The following is a 24,413-nucleotide window of genomic DNA, read 5'->3' on the forward strand; positions in this document are numbered from 1 at the left end:
AGTTAGAAATGAATCTATCACATGATCCAGTCATATCATTCTTGAGCATATAACCACATAACTGTAGAGATACCTTCTCATCCACGTTCATTGCTGCTCTATTTACAATAGTCAGGAAGTGGAAATACCCTAGATGTCCATCAACTGATGAATGGATAATGAAAATATGGTACATTTACACAATGGAGTATTATTCAGCTGTTAAGAAATTCAAAATTATATAATTCACAGGTAAATGGATGGAACTGAAAACAATCATACTCAGTGAGGTAATCCAGACCCATCACATATTCTGTCTCATATGTGAGTGCTAGCTTTGAATCTTTTGGTATGGGTGTTTCAGTTGGGAAATCCATAGAAGTCAGGAAACTAGTTAGGAGTCACAGAGCGGGAGCTTCCTCAGAACAGACATAGAACTTAGCAATATAAAGAAGAAGAGAGGAATAAAATGGAGTTACCTCCTAAAGGGGGACAAGACCACAAACTCTCAAATAAAAAGCCCAGTGTCAGGAATGGACACCTGCTTTTGGAATTATTGACAAGAGAGTTCTCATAGACCCTCAAATGATTCTGGCTATTGTCTTCTCTTGGTTACCTGCCAGAACTTGATGGGAAGACCCTATTGCTTAACATACTACATACGTGGGCCATAGAACAGACATGGAGAAATCAAGCTGGTAGAAAGAAAAAACAAGGTAATCACTAACCTAGTCCAGCTGTGAACCCTGTGAGGTACAATAACAACTGGCCTGACAAGATAGGTTCACAGGTGGAACAGTGGCATGATTGATATGGGAGTAACCAAACACTTTCTGATTGGATTTATGGTCTGCTTCACAAGATGGAACCCATACTTGGCACTGTTATTAGGGTCAAGAACTTGTTGCTAGGCATGTCATGGGCCATAGGAGAAATCATACTACTATTATCATGCCAAATGGACATAGTATTAAACTGACTCTTAATAACTTACTGTTATACCATAGATTAATGCATCTCTCAACTCTCATCAAAGAAGCTTCTTGCAGCAGATGGCAATTAATACAGAGTCACAACTGGTCAACATGAAGAAAATAAGAGACCGCAGGGTGCTTGACCCTAAGTGGGATACCTATACCACACCTCCTCCTCCTAAGGCTCAGAGATCATTGAGGAAGATGGGGAAAGATTGCAAGAGCCAGAGATGGTGGTTGAATATAAGGAAACTGCGTTTTCCAGACACAACAAGGGAGTTGCACATGTGAACCCACATGCCCAATACCTACATAAGCCCAAGCCAGACAAAAACTCAGCATGGATGGGGAGGTAGGCAAGAAGCCCCAGGCCTAGCCAAGGTACTATGGGCATTTGATACCTGCTGGGAGAATGAGATTCGGTTTTCTTTAAAAAAGAAAGGGTGTGATGCTGGGTAAGTTACCAGGCTCCCATGGATAGACCCACTCCTAAAAGCATTTAGGGAACATGAATTAGAGTCAGAGCCTTTAATAATAATAATAGAGGACCTCATGAAGTGACGGGGTAGGGAAGCAGGGGTAGATGTGTTGGATATAGGGGAGGGGATCTGAATATGACCAAAATACATATACATATGAAAACCTCAATCAATAAAACTATTATTTTAAAAAAACTAATAAAAATGTTTCTGACTGTAGCTGACTACAATTTACTTTAAAAAAGTGGATTCATGGAAAAACTTACAATTTCAGCTAGTCTATGTGAATACTAGACTAAGGAATTGGAATTTTAGAACTGGAAAACACTGAATTCGCTTCCTTTTCTTTTTCTTCCAAAGGAGTGGGGGAAAGTCTTTAAATGAATTCTAATAAGGTTTATTTATTTTATCCAAAAACACTAGTCTTCAGTATTTTGTTTTTGTTATTTGCACAAGAGGATTTTGTTTCTACAAGATCTTTGGTTTAGGATTATTAAAATCTTCAAAATATAAATCATAATATCTTCACACAAAAACAACAAAGGAAATTGCCAGGGAAAAAGTAAAGTCTTCTTTAAGCAGAGCCTGTGATACTTGAGTTAGCACCTATCATTAATAACAGAGTTCTCATATGCTAAGTATCATTACGTCAGTTGATGTCGAATCAGCTCATTAACTTAGATGTTACCTGGAGAAGGAGACAGAGACAAAGAAAAAAGGAAATGTACCATGGTATTAACAGCAGATGAATAGCAAATTTATATTGAAATTTCAGAACATTCAGCGTTATTAGGGTAGCCTGCTCCTAAAGACAAAGATGCAAAACTCTTCCTCACAGAGCTCACTATACAAAGGTCATACGCATCTCAGAGCATACCTAATGATGGGGAGAGACAAGGCGGAGGTGATACCAGATAGAGATCTCTGACATGGAGAATATGGGATTTCAGAAGGGCTTCACCAAGACAGCATTTCTTACATTACCTTATGTCCATTCAACATGTGCACTTTCCCCCATTCTTTCTAGATCAGAGTTCCCATCTGGCAAGACTGCCCATCGGGATTGGGCACTGTAAGCAGCAATGATGCTCCTTTACCGTCAAGCTCCAGATCTGTATTGTATAGGAGTCAGTCTCAGTCTGTTCCCTTTCCATCTCTAGCTTTCTCGGTGAAGCCATTGATCAGTGACCAGCCCTGCTTGGAGATGTGATGGAGCTTTGCCCCATGCATAAGTACAAATACTCATTCCTGAGAGAGAGCCATGAATAAAACTTGCAGTAGTTCAATATAACATCTAGTTCCAGACAATAAAAGTCAAAGGGTTGGGTTTTTCTTTTTGTTTGTTTGTTTGTTTGTTTGTTTTAAGTTGTCATCCCAAAAGAACTTTTCAAGGAAGAGAGAATAATGGTCATGAATCTGCACTGAAGATAGCACTCATTACATACACAAAAAAATCATAGCTGTGAGCTATTCTCTATTACTAACTACCAATCATCACAGTTTGAATCTTTTCTGAGCCTTAATCAAAAGCATAACAACACCTACTCTGTAAAATGGGATTGGTGCCAAATTCAAGGAAGAATGGAACATTAAATTTTGATAATCATTCAGTTTTATAATGCATACTCACTGACATGCTTGCCCACACAATTATTCCCCCTGTAAGTTCAGTGCATTGCTGACTATTGTCTGGAACTTCAGTATCCATCAGAGGTACTACCTAACTGGTAACCATGGCACCCAGCTGTTATAGACTGAATGTTTGTAGTCCCATCCCAAATGCATGTATGAAACCAAAATCTGCAATGTGATAATATTTGGCCATGGATCTGGTGAGATGTCATTAAATAATAGTAGTGGAGTCCTCATAAATGGGATGCATGCCTTCATGAGAGAGTGAAAAGATGATTGTTTTTTTTCTACAGTGTGAAGACATAATTAGAGATTAGTCATCTGCAACCCAGAGACCAGAACCTGACCATGCTGGTACCCAGATCTTAGACCTCCAGACTGTAGAACTATAAGAACCTGTTTATGTTACCCAATCTATGGTATCTTGTTATAGCATCTTCAACTAAGACACCAGAAAATAATTGTTGGCTCATGGTATAACAGAAAAAGCTCTGATGCTCTGGGAAGTCTAGTTTCATTTCAGTTTTGCCACCAACAAGTTGGTAATGAACTTACTTCTCTGAGTCTCAGTTGTATTCCGGTTAGGTGCAGATGATAAACTTGGAGGGTTATATATATATAAAGACATTTACTAAGCCATGTAACTCGTCTGTAGCTTTTGTACTTACTAAGCAGCCTTCTGTATGGAAAGGATAGAAAGATGCCACTTCCATGAGTGATATTTTTAAATAACTAAAGTAAAATATGAAGTCAGGCTGTAGCATTTTTGAAGCTGTAGCATCTTTCAAACCAAGGAACAAAGGCCCATTCTCGCTTCCAAGGGTGGCTTTTGACTCTTTTCCCAGTCTGGAAGCAGGCACACTGCTGATGCCATCATTTGTCACATTTTCTTTGACCAAAGAAATTTCAGCTAAGTGATTTGAAAGTATTTCAAGGTTGTAATTTAATTCTTGCTATTTTCTATCCTACCATAACTATTGAGAGGCTCAGAACTACATTTAGGCCTATTTTAAAAAGGATGCTTACCCTATGCTTTTTGCTATATTTTTCTCCTGACTCAGACCTCACCCATTTTTCATAAATATCTCTTTAATAGTGCCATTGATTCTGTAGATTTAATTAAGATCTTTGATCTGTAAATAAGATCAGCAGAAGGGAGACAGATTATAAACAATGAGGGAATATATCAATATATTTTCTTCAAAGATTAAAAAAATGTCCTGTCAGGCATGGTGGCACATGCCTTTAATCCCAGCACTCAGGAGGCAGAGGCAGGTGGATTTCTGTGAGTTCAAGGCCAGCCGGTCTACATAGTGAGTTCCAGAAAAGCTGGAGCTACAGGGAGACCCTGTCTCAAAAAGACCAAAAAAATGTCCTAACAAGTAGTGGTATCAGGAAACAGTACAGACTGTGTAAGTCCTTCAGGACTTAGTGCTGCTATATGGAGAGCCTACTTAAGGACTGCTGGCTACTGAGATCTCCACTTGATGTCTTTGCAAACAGCAGGATTTCTCTTCTTTCCCTAGTCTCAAATTTCAACAGAAATTCAGGAGCTGCGTCAGAATTACAAGTGGCTCCATCTGCCAAGCAGGAAGGCTGAAGTATTTTGGAAACACAATTAATTAATGGGGGGGGGGTCAGAATTTTCTCAAACTACTCCAGAAAATGCATAGAGACTACAATTTCTCCTACTAGATTTTATATTCTGCAAAGCCACAGGATAAGCAAGACATCTACCTTGAGAAGCCCCATTAACAGAAAGGCATTTTATGCAATCCTCTGACTCCCTTCCTTAGGGGACTATTAAGTGACTTAAAAAAATTGGGTATTCAACAGAATTGCTGATGAATAAAATATTCTCAGGATTGACACTAGCAAATAGGTTTCACACATGGTTTGCTTAAAATTTTTTTTTCAATTTATTTATTTTTATCTTATATGTATGAGTGTTTTGCCTGCATCTAAGTACACCACATGTGCGAAATGCCTGTGGAGACCAGAAGAGGGCATCAGATTCCTTGGAACTGGAGTTACAGATGGTTGTAAGCTGCCTTGTGGATGCTGGGAACCAAGCTGGGATCCTCTACAAAAGCAGCCAGTGCTCTTAACCATTGAGCCATCTCTCCAGCTCCTGTGGTTCACATTTAAGGAGTCTATTCCCCTGACTGTGTGGCTACATAAAAGGTATGTTTGTATATTTTAAGAGGTGAAAACCTTACTCACAATCCTAATAACCATGTCAAGTTAGCAAAATAATTCCCATATGTATTAGTTACTTTTCTCACGGCTGTGGCAATATAACTGACAGAAGCAACTCAAGGGACTTAGGATTTATTTGGGCTCACACTTCAGAAGGAACGATACTGGTCGGGCAGGTATGATAGCAGGGAGGTGAATGGGCAGCAGGCCATAGCACATCACATCTCTATAAATCAGGAATCAAAGAGCCAAATCAGAAGTTGGGCTATCCTAGAACCTTCAAGGCCCACTCTTGCATCTGTCAGCTGGGTGTGATATCCAAGAGGCTCTACAACTTCCCCAAAGAGTGCCACCAACTGGGGACCAAGTATTGATGCATATGTGTCTGAAGGGGATATTTCACGCCCGGACTATGACACCTTATTAACATTTTAATGACACCCATCTGAGATGCATCATATAAATGTGACAAGATGGAGCAGTGTCTACAAGAACATCCATATGACAATGGGTAATCACTCTACATGAACCATAACCTAGCCCAGCATGCCCACTGGGGCCTCACAGAGAAGGTGCCTTACAGGCTTGAGAGTCAAGCTCAAAAGTAAAAGTAAATCTCAAAAGGCACTAAGCCATGGCCACATACCTAGCAGGCCTTTACTGGTCAACGGCTCAGGAGGGCTAAGGCAGTAGACAAGTCTAGAAGCCTAGGCTACTAAGGGGGTTCTAAAGAAACCAAGCAGTTTGAACCTTATTTTGATAATACAGAGACTTAGAAGAGTTAAAACAACAAAGTTTCATAATGAGGTCCTTGAGAAAGCAAAGGAGCCAGGAAGCCTGACAAGACCCCATATAGCAATTACTGAGGATTCTTTACATGCCAAGCAATGCGATAAAGAACTGATAAGCCCTTTCTTCACATAGGCCCTATCAGTCGGGCACTGTTTTTCAATTTTATAGGTAAGGAAACAGGATTCAGTGAGATTACAGGGCCTGTTGAAGGCATTAGTTGTGGTAGCAACATGGTTGGGACCCAGACCAGGGTCTGACTCCTATGCCTGAGCTCTTCATGCCTGTAATCTACCACAAAGGAAGGAGCAAGAGAAGATGAGGGACAGCAAGAGCAGCTGTGGGCACTAGGCCAGCCCAGATATGAAGGGAGTCTGAGCCAGGGCAAAGACAGTTGGACTCATAGCAGCACAGACCAAATGGCCAAGGCCTATGGTTCAGTGAGTTGACCCTGAATACATTTGAAGGTGTGTTGGAACAAAAGATTTTCTCATTTGAAAAAAATTTAATGGAATGCTTCAGCCAGACATGGTAGCTCATGTTTATAGTTCTAGCACTTGGGAAGCTGAGGCTTCTGCCACAACTTCAAAGATATGGGCTAGACAGTTCAAGGACAGCCCAGCTACAGAGTGAAACCCTGTCCCCCAACAAAACATTTCAACTTCAACCTAACCTTGTATTGGGAACTCAAACCAATAACCAAATATTATTTCTATAAGATAAGAACACTTAGTTAAGGAACCTGCATACAGAGGTCTTTAAAGTTTGGTATTACTAGAAAATATTTTGATATCCCAAAACAAGTGTGCATAGAACTACAGTGTGATTCTAGTCCACATTCACTGGGAAGGCTATTAATACTTTTTAAAAAGTAGAAAATGTTATTGGGGGCATAGAGACCCGTTACACCAAAGGTGGGGATGAGAAACGACACAGCTGTTGTAGAAATCATGTTGGTGGTTCCTCAGAAAACACAGAATTATCACATGGGGAAAAGATTTTAAAGGAGAGGGAAGGGGAAAAAAGGGGAAATGGTTTATGTGACATGGAAGCAGAAAGGGAGAGTGTTTGAAGAGTGGAAGGGAACTAGTAAGGATAAAGGGGTGGAAAAAGGAGCGAGCATGTAAGAGCAAAGTATAATGGCATGTTGAAACCACCACAGTAAAACCCATTACTTTGTATGCTAGCTTAAAAATTAACACACAAGCCGGGCATGGTGGTGCACGCCTTTAATCCCAGCACTCAGGAGGCAGAGGCAGGCGGATCTCTGTGAGTTCAAGGCTAGTCTGGTCTACATAGTGAGATCCAGGACAGCTGGGGCTACAGGGAGACCCTGTCTCAAAAAAGACAAAAAAAGAAAAAAAATTAAGACACAAATGTTCTACACTGTATATGACTAAATTAAACCTCCTTCAACATCTACCCAGTTTCCTTAATCTGCCCCTAAATCCATCTGATAATTGTATTACTCAGAGGCTCTGCCTAAGAGACAGAGCAGATATAAATGGGAGTTTTTACAGTCACAAGAAAGATAGGTTTCTACATAAAAAAAAAAAAAAATCAACAAGCCTATCCTCTGACAAATTCAAATGAGTTTGATCAGCATGAATTAGGACCTAATCATCCCTGCATGAGCATGTTTGTAAGTCCTTTGGGACTGAGAATTACAGTGTGAGGAATGATGCCTTTCATGCTTTACAACCGCCTTGTAGCTAGTGTGGGGGTTGTGTGAGGCAAAACCTCTTCCTGATCTTCTACTGTCTTCAACCCTTTATTAGATACTTGATTACTAAAACACCTTAGAGTTCCCCTTTCATTATTTAACAAATTCTAGGCTTACTCAATTTTTGCTTATTCTCTACAGATTCCATTTATATCATTGTTTCTCTTAGAAAATTCATTGCACATCTCAAACAGTGAGCTTGAAAAGAAATCTGGTCACTTAAAATTTGGAGCCTATGTAATATGCCTGGCCCACAAGCTCTACTGGGGATGTATTTATTGAATTTCTATCTCCCTTGTGCTACACTCTGGTCCTGCTTACAAGACCCTGATTACCTGGTATACCAAGTCCTTGGCATTGCGTATCACAATCCCATTCTTCTTTTTCTTATAAGTTTCTTATTGACAACAAGTCAAGAGGGCCACCCGGGCCCCTGCCTAGCACTTGGGAATGGCTAGTCCTCAATGTCTTATCTCATGGAGGTAGCACCTGGTACCACAGCTTTGTTGTCCTATGGAGCATCACATAAAGGCACAAGCTGGGTTCTACCCTGTTCCAGTCTCTAGTAGTTCTAGTAGTTTTCTGAGAAGTTTAAAGGCCTTAGCACATTTCATCAGGGATCCACAGAGGCTCTTACATGCTCATTTCAGAAGATGTGACCTGGCCTAGTCCTGAGCACACAGTGACAGAGAAGCTCACACAAGCTCTTCAGCAAGTCCAATGTGAAAGTTCTCATATATGCTCCCACCTTTCCACCCACACTGCAGTGGATGCCACAGCAAAAGAAGGTGACCAGCTCCAGGAAGGTCCTGTTCTCTGACCTAACACCTGCACAAGCCTGGTATTGTTACTTTTCTTAGTCTCTGTAGTCCCAGTTTTAGTTTAGGTCAAGAAATCTTGTGTATTTGAAAAGCTGACCAAAACCCCAGTAATGCCAAGAACGGATCATGTCAAATATGAGGAGCTAACACTCGCACATCACTAATTATTAAGACTGATTGACAAACATGGATTCCTCAAATATGCTGCCCACTCCTCTCTGCACTGACTTGACTGGGTTTTCCATGCATCACTTCCATTTTAACTTAGCCATTTAAACTCCTTGCGGGAGCTCTGGAAAATTGAAGAAGTCAGGAGACAGCAGCTCAGCGGGATCCCAGAGAGATTGAAGGCTGAAGCCAAGCCCACGGATGAAATAATGGAAAAACACTTTGGGCTCAAATCTAAAGAACATAAATTGCAATTTTTGCAAGAATAGGTTCTGGTTATTCTGTGGTTAAAAGAAATGATAAGAAAACAGGTAACGCTGCTCACTCAGGAGTGATGTGAAAAATGATGGTAATTCCAAGCCCTGGATACCTGCACTCCTTTCATAGCGTGGCTGTTTTGTGCTCACTGCACCAAGGAAAACACTTTTCACAGTCATGTGGTTTTGAAATGAGATGCCCTTCTCATGTTTATTTGTTGTTTTTAATTTAGTTTGCTGAATTATAAGCATAAAGCTCCAAAAACGAACAATGCTGAGAAACAATGGCCCAGGCTGATTGCTGAAGGCTGTAGAGGAAATCAGGTAGAAGTTGAACCCAGTTTGTAACATCTCTGCTGCCTCCTTTCCCCAGCCACATCGACCCTTCTCTCCCCTAGTTAGAACATTTCATTATTGAACGTTATTGCTCTTTTCATCTTTCTCCTTTTAAGAGAACAGGCTGACTGAAGTAAAATTCACATATCATACAAGCCACCTCAGTCATGTGACTTTTACTACCATCTAATGCTTAAGCAGATCATCACTCCTCAAAGAAATGCAGGTCCACCAGCAGCCACTCTCTACCCGTCCTTACTCCCAGCCCCTGGATGCTATGCATGCACTTTCTGACCCTATGGATTTGCCTATTGTGGCCATTTCAGGGAAGTGGCTCTCTGCCTTTTAGCACAGTGACTGGGCACTGAAGCTCCTCTTCAGTCTCCACGTGGTCTTCTTTCTGGGCTCCTCTCCTGGGTCCTTTTCATCTTACTCACTACAGTACTTGTTGCTTTCCAAAAGCTTTGCTGAAGACTCACAGTTTTATCCCCAGATTAGATCTTGCACCTAGACTTCTGATTCCTGTATCGACTGCCTCCTGTGAAGTTTTTCTTGAACTTCTCAGAGTTAAAGGTGTAAAAGCAAACTCAATCCTACTCAAACCTCAAAGCCTCCTCCTCTTCTTCATCCTTTAGTATTCCTTCTCTCACTGTCTACCTGAATTCCAGAACCAGGGACTCAGATATCCCTGAAGCCTCATCCTTTGCCTCTTTCTCCACACACAATGTCTATGACACCCTCTATATCTTTTGCAAAATCATCCAGATGATTTCAATTTTCACTGTCATAGTCTAATCCAAGACATGGTTTTTATCCCACTAAATGATCTCTGTATCTTCAGTCTTGCCTCCCTACTGTCTATCACTAAGCAGCCTGGTTGATTATAAATGCAGCTCTGCTAGATAAACTCTCTTATACAATGATGGTCTTATAATATCTGGCCCTCAACCTCCTTTTTCCTGTTTAGTCATGAATTCCTTTCAGTCTAAAATTCAGTTTTCTTTCAATTTCTTCTCCCACTTGCTTGGACTGTTCTCAGCTTCAGGTCTTTGCTACAGATAGGATAAGATGCAGTCAGGGTCCATCCTCTTACCTCCCCCAAGTTCTTTGATCTTTTTGGTCTGGATAACCTGTTTAGGTCTCAATTTTTTCCAGGCAGTCATCCCTGAAGGAGCAAGACCTACAAAAGATTGGAGGCACCTATTCCATGTTCTCATGACATGATGTGCTGTGACAATCACAGCATTTTTCAGAGAATTGAAATCCTGTTTCCTTGCATCTATGTCCCACTGGATGTGAAGTTGGTAAGGGCAGGGCCATGTATTGTATCTGCTGTTCACTATGCAGCCTCTGTCTTGAGCACAGGACATAAGACAAGTGCTCAAAAATGCCTGTACAGTTCAGTGTGATGATACATGCCTTTAATCCCAGTACTTGGGTGGCAGAAGCAGGCAGATCTCTGTGAGATTAAGACCAGTCTAGTCTACAGAGTAAATTCCAGGCCAGCTGGGGCTACAGGGAGATTTTGTCTCAAAAAACCAAAAGCACTCCTGTGCAATAACAGCTTAGCATTGCACTATACAGACAATGGAAATGATGGGATTCTACCTCAGTAATGATAGTTACTAATACAAATTACTTTTGCTCTTTGATTTCTTCTTTGTGAGAGTTGCTCATCAAGGTCCTTCAGATACAAATGGCTTCTTATGCAGTAAGCAAAGAACCAGACAAGTCAGGCAAATGTGAGTTCAATGTTTATTATCAGCTTAATTTTAAAAATTTAATTACAGACATTAGCCTAATACTGCATCTGTCCTTGACCTACTTTCATGAAATAGATTTGTGTTTTAATTTTTTCACCAGAAAATGAGGACGATTAAATCCTATGTCATTAGGATGTTGTGGAAGTAACAGATGAGACATGGAGTTACCATCACTCAGGAAAGAATGGCCAGCAGCTCTAGATAGGCTGACTAGATTCAGCAGATGGACAAGCACTGGGGAACAACTGGGGGTGCTGACAACACAGTGCACAGTAACAGGGATGACAGAGTATATAGGCACCAGTGGGGTGGGGGGAGGCCATGGGAACATGCCATTTGGGATGTAGCTATATAGATGAATAAGATTGTTGAGGATGTTCTGTATGAAATACACAAAAAAATCAACAAATGAAAAAACTGAGTTATATTTGAGGAAGAAGCATAAAAATTTGCTTCATGTTAATTAGTAGAGGTGAAGCACATTACCATTGAAATCTACCTGATGACTTTATATCCATGTTCAGGTGCCAAGGATTTAAGAAAGTAACCAACTGTGACTAGTACTAATCAGATACATAGAGATTAGAGATGCATGTACAAACATCTATGTTGGTAGAATTAAAAATGAGTTTTTTTCTGTATGAAACAGTATATTTTAAAACGAAATGGAGATCTTTTTAAAGGTTAAGGCCTCATTCAATTTATGTCTTATAGGGTTTATACTGAGTTCAATATTGTATAAGTGTATTAATTCAACTGTGAACCTAAAAATTTACAGCCAATTTTGAAAGAGATGCATCTTTGCTCTGGACATTGTTATTGAATATGTTAATGCTATAATAAAATGCTTCTTCTAATCATATGGTTATTAAATAAATAATTTTTTAAAATTATTCTAGCCAAACATTTTCCTGTTTCTCTCCAAGTAGACTTTAAACAATTTAATCATAGAAACTTTTAAAAATATGCTGAAATTTATGTTAATATAAAATAGCCTTGTAATTACCTCAGAACTTCCATTTATTAAATTCCTGCTTTACAAAAAAAAAATGGCCAGCAAGAAATCCAACAGACTCACCTTGTTCTTGTTGATATAAGGATGTTAGCCAAACTTAAACACTCACATAAGCACCATCATAACAGTCTTAAGTTTTATGGTGACTTGTATGAGACCTGTGTTAAGAAACCCCCAAAGGTAACCTGATAAACACCTAATCTATGCTGTTTTGTGCTCTCTTGGATGATTTGTTGCAGGTAAAGTAGGAACCAATTCGATTTTCTTTTTCAGCTTCCTTGGTTGAGCAATGCATCTATTTTCCCTATTCTACCATCCACACAATTCAAAATCCTAAAACAGCCCTTGATTCACACAGGAGAAAGTGTGATTATGTTAACACATTAAGGATTGCTGTGGAAAGTCACCTATTGTCTGATAAATTCATAATTATAGGTTGTATCTCCATTCTCATAGAGGCACCATAATAGTCTCTTCCTTTTTAATTTTGCAGTTAGAGAGGAAGACTCTAAATCATTGAGGAGACCAGCTGTGTTGTACTTTGGCTGCAAAACATGAGAGTTCTGAAGTGTGCTTGGCATATATTCTGGGGAAGAGCATACGCTGCTTATGCAGGCAAAATGTCCCAGTCCTGCAGATGCCTGGTAAAGTTATGTGGGAATTTTATACATATGTAGTACATCAACACCAGTGCCCTCACTGATGAGTACATACTGTATCACTCTTTCCTTCTGTTTCACATCTTGTAAGTAGGCATCAGTTCAACTTGGAACCATACAACCAGAGTATTTTAGAATAAGAGGAGCCTTAGCAACAGTCTCATCTAATGCTCACATTTTACAGATAAAGGAAAAACGTCACAATGCATAGGAGTTCTGTACGATTATATGTTTTGATAAAGGTACTTCTTTGTGACTTAAATTTGATAGAGCCTGTCACCAGAAAGACATGCATTTTCAAACTAAAGTCCAAGTGAAAGTACCTAGATTTAAAAAAAAAAACAGATGAAAGGCCAGAAGACAAGAGTCCAATGTTTAAACTGGGAACCATAGCTCTCAAAGGCTCTCAAAGGCCTCCTTCCAATAGTCAATACCAACTTTCCTACTTGAAAGAATTCCTGCATCTTCTAGAAAAGTCAGTGGCCAACAGAAAGAGAGCTGACTCTACTCAGATACTTGTTTTGAGTTGAAATATGTCGTCTTCTGTGCTTCTGTTACCAAAAGAAGACAGAGGACTTGGCAAAATTTTCAGTAACTTTTTCAAAGTTACACCTCTCCCCACATACACACTTTTTTTGTTTCTCTTTGAGATAGGGTCATTTTGTATAACTCCACCTAGCCTTCAACTAAGTATTCTCCTGCTTTAGACTCCCAACTCCTAGAATTATATGTGCAAGACACCATGTCTGCCTCAGCTGATGCTTGATTCTCAACACCTACCCATGCTTCCCTGGGAAGCTTTTCCCATTGAGCGCTGCCTTGCCCCTATATGCCTAATGCTTCTACTTGCCTACTCTCCTGTCCACCCAAATCTTGTCCTCCCTAATCATAAAACATAGGTAGCAGGTGGCTGTGTACCACCTCTATGTCATTCCACCAAGAGCTACTTCCCTTCTGCCTCTGCCTGCACTGTAAGCTTCTAGAAATAAAGTCACCATGGATACATCTTCCTTACTTCTAATTCACTGCTTTCTGGATTCTTCACCCACCACCAGATGAGCAGTTCATTTCTCCATAGCAAATCAATTTCCAAATCCTGTTCTTTACAACACCTAAACATTTTCTAAATATCCATCCTTGTCTTTAATCTTTACTCCCATATCTGAAGTCATTTTTGTTTGATTTCATTTTGTTTGAGACACGGTCTAAAACTAGCTCAGGCTGGCTTAGAACTTACAACATAGCCCTGGTTTGGCTCAAACATGTAGCAATCCTTCTGCCTCAGCCTCCCAAATGCTGGGATTAGGAGAGTGCCTCTATGGGTGCCCTCTCCACTTCTCAACTACAGTGCTTCCACAGGTCAGTCTCTTAAAACACAAGTAACATTATATATGATATATCATTTTCTCTTCAAAAACCTTCAATGAAATATGCCTGTAAGGTAGCCTTAATCTATAGGACAACATTCAGTAAGATAAACTCCCCCAACTATACTTCCAGAATCATCTTCCTCCATTTGCTAACCCCCTGGCCACACTGAACTTTTAAAGGAAACTAATTTGTAGAGCTATACCTATTTCTTGTTTCCCTTTAAGTTTATTTTTAAATCTCTGCCTGAAACATATTCTTCCAATTTTCTTGACCCGGTATATTTCTACTCTTTCTCTAAAGTCTAATTCCAGTTTAGGTCCTGCTCTGAAGGCTCTGTCCAGTGTTCAGTGGTCAGCTAGTTTGTTACTCAATCTCTCTGTCTCCCTCTGTCTCTCTCTTTCCCTCCCTCCCTCCCTCCCTTGTTCCCTCTCTCCTTCTTCCTCTGCAAAACTGACAATGAATCTTCTTATTATAGTCCTTACATACTTCATTGCAATATTTTTTAAATAAATGTATCTCATTCATCAAATGTTAATCTGACAAGTATGTAAAGTGTATTGAATCTTTATTCATCTTTGTAACATGAGGCCCTTCAGACATGCAAATAAGAAGCTATGGACTATTTGAAAGCTTTCTTTTGTGGACATATACACACATGAATATCTAAGTCAATGTTGCTTGTGTTTGAAATATAATTCCAAACACAAATGTGATTTTAACTTCAATTAGTAACATTAAGAATAAAAAGTAAAAGGGAATATTAATTCCATAATGCATTTATTAGTACAACATATGTAAAATATTATTTCAACTTACAAACAATAAAGTTATTCTTGAAATATTTTACATTCTTTTTCACACTAAGTCTCAGAACTCTAGTGTGGTTTTTTATGTACTGAACATATCAATTTGGAAGGGTCACATTCCAGGTGCTGAATAGCCACATGTAACTTGTGGTTACTATCTTGAGGGTAGATTATTCCAAATGTATGTATTTAACAAGATACCTGCGTATTAGCCGGAAGTTATACAGACTGAGACGATAGGTTGATTATTGGTAAGATACAGAAAATGATTTCTCAAGACTTCTGGAGGACTGGAGACATGGCTCAGCAGTTAAGAGGACCTGAGTTCGATTTCCAGCACTCACATGGTGGCTAACAACCATATATAACTCCAGTTCCAGGATATCCTATGCCCTCTTCTAACCTCTGTGGGCATTTCATGACATAGGTGCACTTACAGGCAATACAGTCATACACATAAAATAAAAATAATACAATATTTTTAAAAAGATTTCTGGGTTCCACCAAAGTCATGATATCTCCTATCACCACTTCTGAATCAGATCTAAATGTCACTGAGAGCCTGCGCTAGCCAGTGGTGAGGGAGCTGTCCTTCCTTATTCTTGGAACCAGAACAGTCCTGCTCCTTTTTTTTTTTTAACAGAGCTTTAAGCAAGATGTCTATAGAGACTTAGACTTCAGGTAGACAATTTTTTTCTTTAAATCTTCTTTTGTCTCTAAGACTTTGCCTTCATGGGCATCTGACAACTTTCTACGTCTAGTTCAGTTCAAAAATCACTATTTTCTACAAAGTCTCAGTTCTCGGTAATTTTCTTAAAACACATTTTCTCTTCAATATCATTTTTGTAATTTTGCCAGAGTGCTTTTAAATAAGTGAAATTTTTATAACTGTATAGTGTGATTAATTATGGTTTAGTGGAAGAGAGGAGAAGAGTGTGGGACTCCTGAAGTCATGACAAGCATAACAGTTAGAGATGGAAAATTTCATTAAGCAGTTTTAAGGACACTTCAATTCTATATTAATATAATAATGACCATCTTAAATGCATGTGAAGACTTTTTAAATGACACCAATTCTAAAACTCCTTCCCAATGGCTTTTCATAGTACTTGGAATTCCTTCTCCTTGTTTTAGAATAACAGCTATGAAGAGCCCTTCCAAATGTAAATATGACAACCTCTTATGCTATTAAGACCATTATCAATAACAGCATAGTTTGGAGAAGAGTCAGTCCCAGGTATACAGGGAACCTGACAGGTATCCTTTGATGGGAAGATTCAAGGAAGGCTTAGGAACAATCAGGGCTAAGCAGGAGCAAGCCCTGCACATCAAAGCTCCTGCACAGCATAGGGGAAAAGACTCAAGAAAGAAGTACTTTGAACACATTTTGGGTGGGGCTTATTCTCTAAGCGACTGCTAGAGGGGTTTTGGCCTGTTCTAGATCAGAGATCTGCAGGCCAAAATCTCTTCTCACCAACATGACATCCCCTGTCAAATGCACTCTTCCTATTCCTTCCTGACCTGTTCAGAAGGCTCGGGAAAGGCATAGGAACTCAGTGGCACTGGTGGGGCTACTCATCTGCATACCCCTTCTTCGTATGGCTCTTCCACTAGAAATTGGGCTGTTCTTTCTGCTCTGGTTTCATACTCATAGCATCTCTTTCCAACATTCCTTACATTCCTTCTTTGAGAACGTTGTTAAACTATGATAAACTCTTGCTCAAGACATAAATCACTTGAGAACCATTTTAGCTAGTGAGACGTGATCTTGAACAATACAAATGTGCTTTTAGATTTGTTTCCTAAGAAACACAATTTACCTCCCTTCCTCTTAGGGCATAAGAAGGCCCTTTTACCCGTAAATACTGAATTCAAAAGGTTGCATGAACAATTTTCCCCTTTAAAAGAGGGTAATTATGTCATGAAATGATATCTCTGATAGATAGTAATGATCGAGATTGGTGCACTTGTCTTTCAGGCCCAGAGACAGGAGACCTATCCTCAAAAAAAGAGGCTAGAAATAGGATAGAGAAAGAATATTTTCTCCAACAGAATTTTTCTTTTTCTCATCATCAACACTGAACCCCAGCTGCCTTCCACCAGGAAGACTGGCTTTCCTCCTCCTTCCCCTGACACAAATGCATACAAAGTTGGTTTTATCCATTTAAAAAGCAAATCTGTTTGCAAACAGGAAGGTGCAGAAGTGGGAGGGTGTGAAAAGAGGCAAACTGGAGGACAGTGAAAATGCAACAGTAGAACAGGAGCCTGATTTGGCAACACTACCCAGCTCTGGAGCAGTATACCTAAGCCAGTCTGTCTCCAGTGATTTAGGACAAGCCCTAGTCTCACCCTTCTGAGCCCTGGTGACAAACTCAAGTCTCTGAAGGGAAGCCATGGGTTTTCCTTTCCTGTTCCCATAGAGCAGAGAAACTGCTGTCAACAAGGATGGCCAGGAAGGCTGGAAAGAATGCCCACTGGTGACAACCAAATTATCTGATGGAATGCCACACACCAACACCTGTTGTCCCTCCAAAAGCCTGAACCAGAGCCAGGGTTTCTGCTGTCAGCTTGCTGCCCCGGGGGAGTGGCATCAAAGCCCAGATCCATCTTGGGAACATACCTCTGGCACTGAAGAGAGGTCACCATCAAGTCAGCGCCCAGAACAAGCCATGGCTTGTCTGGGCTCGTGCCAAAAGGGATATCAAATGGGAAAACTTCATTCCTTCAGTACAAACCACTGAACCCACAAGCCCAGATCTATATCTGAGAGGGAACTACATCGATTTTATTTTAATAATTATATCTGTAATCTCTTATCTGTCAAATACTTGTTTCAAGTCACTAAGAAACTACTCACCAAATAGACTAGTGACTGACAACAACAGGTGTAGCTGACACACAAGAAATCTAGAGTAGATATTGCATTCACAGTAATATGAGACCTCTTGACAGACAACTGTGGCAAATTCTTTCTAGGGAGTTAATTTGGCTCTAAAATGTCCTCGTGGAACTGATTACGACAGAAAACACTCAGAAAACAGAAAACATAGACCAGATATTCACAAAGTGTCTGATATGTCAGTTTTCTCCCATGTCTTAAGGCTTATTATCCCAAAAATCTATCACTGTGGCACCAAACAGAAGTGATCTCTATAGAAACATGAGTTGCTAATGAAGACATAGCCTCTCAGAGAGCTCGAATCCTCTCACTCCCTCACAATCTTCCGTGAAGCCAGTGAGAAATGTTGCTTGGTAATGTTGATGTGGCAGATTTGTGATTCGGATTTTGGCAGTTCTGCCAAATTATTTAATAACAAACACAGAATCAATAACTAAGAAGTTGATTTCCAGACAACCAGAGAGGACTTTGAAGGCAGAGCACGCTCAGGGAGCAGGTGGTCTACTTCTTCACTTTGTGACCTGAACCGATCACCTCTCTTTCCTTTCTCATGTCCACAAGCAGCCACAGGAATTTCTCCAAATAAATTAGAAAAGAATATATTGATTCACTCCCTCAAATACTTGGAATTATGTGGATGTGCCATCTGACATCTTAAAAGCAAGAAGCATATTTGCCTGTTACTGACTTAAAGATGTCAAAATGATTGCTGAGTGTTGTATAGTTTCAAGAAAAATGTTATTTAAGTATAATGCATCTCATAACTTTCCTCAGGTGCTCAGCAAGCCAACTTCTGTGTGAGAAAAGCAGACTTTCAAATGGCCAAAGCAAGACAAGTCCAGGCTTGGGGGCTACAAAATAGGATGCCAGCAGGATGCCAGCTTCTAAGCCTGAGATGGAAGGACAGTGACAGCCTGCAGGTCCCTACCCACCACTGTTGCCTTGTAGGGTCTGCACAACTGAAGTTGTGCAACAGAGAGCCTATGGTGAGAAACCAATGTCTTAGAAATGTTCCTGATTCAGTTTCAACTCTCACCAAAAGTTAGATTAAAATAAGACAGTCAAATACACACAGGCTGCTCACACCTTTCTGAGAAGTCTGTTTTCTTCACCTAGCCAACTTTTCTTCTTGACAGCATTATGGACAGAACCATCTAAACTTGCAGCAAATCATTTTCAGCATGTTGACATGTAGTGAATAATTTGTTTCCACCGTGGTGGCCACCTGCCCACTCATTCCAATTCATCTTAGATGATTTTAGATTAGGGAGCCCTGGCCTGTCAAGTCAAGTGTGCTAAAGAAACAACGCATTATGCTCAGTTACTTAAAGATACATGAGCAGCAATAAGGCCCCCAAGTCTGATGAGCTAGCAGATTGGGCCCAAATATCTGCTTCATGGGTACTGCATGCATACTCCCCAGGCAGTGACATTGCATAAGCTGAACACACAGCTCTTCCTGCTGTCATTTATCACTGCACACAGAGCCGCAGATTGTGTATAAGCAGTGGATGTATGGGTTTTCCACATTCAAATTCAAACAAGGAAGAAAAGAAACACAATCTGTTTCTAGTGGTGTCTCCACTTTGAAGGTTTATAACTGCATTGGATTGCTCTAAGTCATGGAAACAAATGCCAAAGTCATGTGACTTTCCTCCCCAGTCCAGGCTAGGATGGAAACTAGCAATTCCCAATTCTCTTCACAACCACGTGCTTTTTTAGCCTAGAAGGTAAGTTTTCTATTTATTCTAAGTCAAAGTCTTAATTCAGCTAATTTTCTTTTGTTTTAAACAATATTTTCTTTATTATTTTTATTTTAAGTGTATGAGTGCATGGCCTGCATGTAGGTAGGTACACCCATACTGTACAATGCCTACAGAGGTCAGAAGAGTGTGTTGAATCCTCTGGAACTGGAGTTATGAATGACTGTTAACTGCCATGTGGGTGCTGGAAATCTAACCTGGGTCTTCTGCAAGAGCAGTCAGTGCTCTTAACCTCTGAGTCATCTCTCCAGACCCTCAGCTATTTTTCAAACATAGTTAGAACTCAACAAGAGAACAACTCTTAAGATACTGGTATGCCCATCTCTGATCAAGACAGATACAAGTGCCAGATTTCCTCTCCTACCACACGTAACTAAGTGGTGGGACAAGATACTGTCTACAAAACAATAGTTTCCAAGTCACTGGGCAGTGGAGGACAGCAAGGCACTGCTCCAGTTCTCCATAGGAGTCCAGCCTGTGGGGACATACCCAGGTGGTGCAAGTGAAATTATAAGACAGCTGAGATTCTGGGCAGGTGAGGGTGGCTTTGGAGATCGTGAATGATAGAGAGCTACAAAGTCAGGAGTTTAGGTGTGGTTTTCTGGAACAAGAAAGCCCAGTCTATACCTCTAAGTAGCTTGCAGTTACATAGTCCACTGGCCAGCCAACTGGCTACCAGTCACTCATGCAAATTTGTCTGCCAGTTAGTTCTCTCTGACACAAACATCACTGATTAGCAATCAGAATAGGACCCTCTTCCATAGTTAGGATTTTCATATATTTTCCATTGTAATACATATAGACGAAGAATATTTCATGGACTTCACCTCTGATGGATTTATAAGGTGTGCTCTTAAACAGATAACTTTAAGTTCTAGTACAAAACATCTTTTAGGAGTAGCATTTGATGTATAGGTCAGGAAATGCACTCTGATGCCTGCAAGGGCTATCAAATAAAATACAGGAGGGCATGCAACATGTGGACATATTTGTACCTTTAAAATCTTTGTCATTCGCCTAATATTCGTATTGAACATGGTGGCCATTTTTCTTTCTTAAATTGCTCATTCCTACTCCCCAGCAATACGGTGGAGAAGAATGCACCCAATTTAGCTATTCTGAATGGGAGAAAAGTGCAAGTAAAAAAATATGTGCTGCAATTCTTACTGCTTGGTTGGTAACTGTACATAGTAACTGGTAGCTCACTGGGAATCTAGTGTCTCTGGCAAGAATATGCACTGTTCTCCAAACCTCAGCCTCCTGTGTCCTACACACTCTACTATTGTCTTTTATTGTCTTTCATTTTATAGTAAGTCAAGGTTGTGAATCCTGTTCAACTCTACCTAATGACACAAAAGTCACAGCTGCCAAGTTCTCAGATTTTGGTATGTGGATAAAAGGCATGCTACCACTCCAGTGTTTTTCCATATTCCTTGGCGCACACACCAACATCCTAATAGTGACCTCCCAGACTCCTGGGGAATCTGGCTCTCACTGCCTCATCTGCTGTTCCTCCATCATGCCAAGCATGGCTCACTTCAGAATCACTCACTTCTTTTTCATTCTGCCTGGTACACTGCCTATAACTCTGTGGTTCAGCTGTCTGTCCTGTTAGGCTACTCTCTCCTTGTCCTGCCCTAACCTTCTCATCCTGTGCTACTTCTCTGCTGATATAATTGCTTATTTGTTGTCACTGTCTGCCAGTTTTAATAGTTTTATCTCTCCAACATTCATGTTGAGTCTGAAGTCCCCATTTGCTGGTATTGAGAGATAAAGCCATTCAGGAGGTAATTAGATCAAAAGAGCAAAATTGATAACTTTAAGGGAGCTAAAGTGAGCTAGATTAAGTTTTTATCCTTCCATTCTAAGATGTGCAGATACAGAATCCCTCCTCTTCTACCATATACAACAATAAGATTCCATATTCAAAGCAGAAAGCAAGCCCTTACCCGACACCAACTCTGAAAATAACTAGATCCTGTACCTCCCTGACTGCAGAATCATGAAAAAAACAAAAAACAAAACTACTGTAAGTTACTCAGTTGGTAATTTTTTGTTATGTTAGTATAGCTGGACTAACATATCCTCTTTCATATACTAGAATGAACACTCAAGGCAGGGAGTTTGTTTTATTCATTAGTATACCCTCAAAACCTAGACTAGATCCTAGCTTATATTTGGAATTCAGTAAACACTTGTTAAAGTGATCAGTAACCTGACTTGAGTCAGTTCTTCACTCTGAATGGACATATTCTTACCTGAGTCTATAGAACACAACGCCCAAAATCAACTAGGCATATATCTAAGAATGACTTTTACAATATGGACATAATCTTGGCTGAAGACTTTTACCTAACCTTGAATCCTCTTTTGACCTGGTATATGACCTTAATCCCTCAGGACTTCTCCTTGCTCTGCCCTCCACCAAGACAGTATATGAATATATGTATGAATGCTTTACACATTAAAACACTGAAAGCATCATGTTAATAATGCAAACATTGTAAACAATGAGAGAAATTGAATGTGTATGTGATATTCTAGGCCTAGGGATCAAAGGGCAAGATTCTCTGATAAGGATGGGTCCTGACTTCTACTTCCCCATTTCATGTTGGAAATACTATTTAAATAAATAATGAGCAAAGCCTTTGTTAAAGAGTACAGTTCTGAGAGAGACATCTGAAGGAGCAGGTGCTCAGGAGTTTGGGTCCATTCTTGGCCTTAAAATGAATGCTAAGAGTCAGGCTGTCTCTTTTTAAAGCATCACCATAATGTTACTTAGAAATGCTGCACCTATACTGCATTATTTGATCATTTTTATGGGCAGGGCCACCTGACCCCCAAAGAGAGACATCTGTTCATCATTTAATAGCATTTTCTTTTGCTATGCTTTTGTTGTTGTTGTTGTTCTTAAAGGTTTATTTTGAAAAAGCTCCCCAGTATAAATGTTCCTGTAAGAAATGAAATGTAAAAAGCTAACACTTTCATTGTCAGAATGAGGGAATGTATCATAGCTAGAAGCTTTGTGGAAACAGATGGAAGCCAAAAGTAGGCAAATGATGGTCAGCAGATTCTTGAGGTAGGGACTACAACATTGAGAGGGGCAGCCATTTGGTGAAAGGAAACTAGCCATGTCATAATGGATATACTTCTTGGTTGGCAAAAGGAATCTAGCCATGTCATCATGGATATACTTCTTGGAATTTCTTCCCCCACCATTACTTATCTAATCAGAGGCAGTAGTGAGGTGAAGAAAGTATTTTTTTGGCATCTAGTGGGAATACTATTCCCATGTATACATGACAAAACACAGAATGTGCTCTACTAAAAACTGTAGTATCCTTTCAATCCCATCTTCCTATTTCCCTTTCCAGCCTGGAGGATGAGCATGTAATTCGGGCTGGGCTCCCAAAATAATATATCCTTCTGGGAACATGGCTTAATTCGGGAATTGGCACATGACTGAAGCAAAGGCACCAAGAATCCTTCTTATGAATTAATGTAGATGCTAAAGGATAGGGGCACACTCTATTCTCCATGATATATGCTTGGGAGGTCGCTGTGGGCACGCAGTCATGGCAGGCCTCTTTATTAGATCTACATGAGAATGAGGAGGAGGCTAGCACAGCTTAAGCAAAGGAAGCAGAGTTGACCTGATGACACTGTCTCAATCCTCAGATTAATTGAGGCAGAAACCAGAACCACTGCTTGGATTATCCAGTTAAATTAGCCAATGAGATTTCTTCTTTGCAAGTTCACTTGAGTTGGATTTCTAACAAACATTTGCCACTAGATTCATCTTAGTTAATAAGTATCATTACTACTGCAGGCCTTGCCTCCTTGGAAGTTTTAATGAAGCATCATTCTACCAGGTGAGTCCACTGCTTTGCTTTCTACCAAAGAAAATATTTATTGAACACACACTACCTGTAGACTAGAAGAATGCATCAGCAACCATGGTTCTCTAGAGTTGCTCAACTATTTCTTCTGCTATGAAAATTAAGACCAAACTGCCCAAAGACTCAGAATCATTTGTAGCCTTCTGGTATTATGGCCAAGTAACCCCATGAAAAGGCTTAGGGAGAATCCCTGGAGAGTAGACAGAAGTCAGTCTGTCAAGTTATATTTAGCTACTTAGATACCAAGCCACAGGCTTAATAAAGGATATCAGGATAACTTAGAGCCTCAGAAACAGATGCCAGAACTGTGACTTTCAAGAATGAAAACCATTATGGTTACTAGCTTAGTTCACTAAACTACCTTTTGCAGTAAAAACACACATAAGAGAACCAAAGTTTCATTTATATGTTTGACAAAAAAAATTACCACCTTTGATTCAGAAAAGAGGAGAATATGTTTTTCCTGTTTCCAGGAAAATGTCTATAAACATTATCACACGGGGGAGGGGGAGTCACAGTACCTAGGAGGGAGGTGTTGTTTCTTTTTTCCATATGAAACAGTGATGACTTACAAGGTTAGCATTTGTACAAGGTTATACAGTCAGACAGTAGTGACCAGGATTTAACCTTGAGTTATTTGGCTTGAAGATTCATGTTCATTATATTTCTAAGTTTTTCCAGTTAATAGCCTATAAGACTTCTGACACCTGACACCAAAAATCAAAACAAAAACAAAAAACCCCACCTTATTTTAAAATAAAGTTTATATGTAAAGATTAAATGTTCTATCCAGAAAAGACAAAAATCAGTCTATGGTTTTCAAATAGAAATTATTTTCAGTCAGTCCTGTTTGTATTTTTATTAAAAACTTCATATATATA

The 24,413-nt window shown here is 39.8% G+C and overlaps 1 protein-coding gene across 1 annotated transcript in view; it reads right to left on the reverse strand.

The window, feature by feature from the left end:
• Positions 1-24,413, reverse strand: part of Ryr3 (ryanodine receptor 3) — a 595,983-nt gene that overhangs the window by 465,444 nt on the left and 106,126 nt on the right. The gene's annotated exons all lie outside the window — the stretch shown is intronic.

This window comes from Nannospalax galili, unplaced genomic scaffold (genome assembly GCF_000622305.1).
Source record: "Nannospalax galili isolate Female #2095 unplaced genomic scaffold, S.galili_v1.0 scaffold999, whole genome shotgun sequence".
NCBI classification, from domain to species: domain Eukaryota; kingdom Metazoa; phylum Chordata; class Mammalia; order Rodentia; family Spalacidae; genus Nannospalax; species Nannospalax galili.